The sequence below is a fragment of the Cetorhinus maximus genome, unplaced genomic scaffold (genome assembly GCF_964194155.1).
Source record: "Cetorhinus maximus unplaced genomic scaffold, sCetMax3.hap1.1 HAP1_SCAFFOLD_52, whole genome shotgun sequence".
Lineage (NCBI taxonomy): Eukaryota > Metazoa > Chordata > Chondrichthyes > Lamniformes > Cetorhinidae > Cetorhinus > Cetorhinus maximus.
Genome location: NW_027596102.1, coordinates 1,299,691 through 1,300,859, shown reverse-complemented (window position 1 = coordinate 1,300,859; position 1,169 = coordinate 1,299,691).

Genomic DNA, 1,169 nt, shown 5'->3' with positions numbered 1-1,169 from the left:
GCTTAACTCTGCCTGTCATCAAGGTATTAATCCCATGGTTTTACTTTTAGTAGCTTGCAGGCAGATGAGTATAGTCAGTAATACATCTATTTAGCCTTTTTCCAGCTTTCCCTTTACCTCTAGGTTTTCTTTCCTGACCATGATCATCCTTAGGTTCTCTGGAGTTCAGTTTCTCTATTGCCTTGATTGTTTAAAATGTTTCCTTACTCTTTAGGTCATATTAACTAGTCCATTTCAACGTGGATCTCTGTCTCTAGATCTTTGCCTATCTCCCCCTGTGCAGTTCTAATGCCTCAGTTGATGGCCAGATTATCTTATCTTGTTCATGTTGCCTTGAGAGACTTTAAAATATTTTCATAACAGTTTTAAAAACAGAAATCAGGTATTGACATGTTTTGCTTCCTTTTCTTCTTCTCAAAGATTTTATTGTCTTAAAAGAAACCCACTAAATTGTGTCTGACCCTTTTCTTTTAGAATTATCCCAGATTCATTAACTCGGCCAAAAATTGGATTTCTGCCATACTTTGCCAAGGCCTTGAGCTTAGCTTCATATTTTTGGGAACAGGCTTACAAACACAAAAGCTTGCAGCATTTGAATTAGTGCCAATTGTTGTCAGACGTTTTAAAATGAATATTCCCTTTTGAGAACTTTATCAAGAACCAAGCCACAAATTTTTAAACTTTGTAAGAACTGTAATTTCCACTATCAAAATTAAAACAAGCTCTTGTTCATGTGTAATGATTTGTAACCAAGTTATAATTTAAGTATATTTATCGACACATTCTTTATCTTAGATAGCATCCTAGTGATTCAAAAGTAACCTGTTAAATTACACTGCACTTTAAATGTCAAGATTGTCCCAAATTCAAATTCCAGTGCTTTTGGGAAGCAAATTTCCTTCAATACTTAATTCGCCTCTTCTTACGAAACCCCTTTTTATCCATTGGAACCATCTAGATTTTGTGTTTATGTCTTTTCGTTTTCCTAGGATCCTTCTGAATTTCAAGAAATTTCTTTTTCTCAGAATTTTAGAATACTAACTCTTATGTATTAATCCCAATCAGCTTGGAAGCTGATGATGAGGGTTATTCCCTACTAGTCTGCCAGGGGGTGGTACAAGGGTTGGTTCATCTCAAAGAAAGGCAAGCCCTGTTTTATCTTTACACTA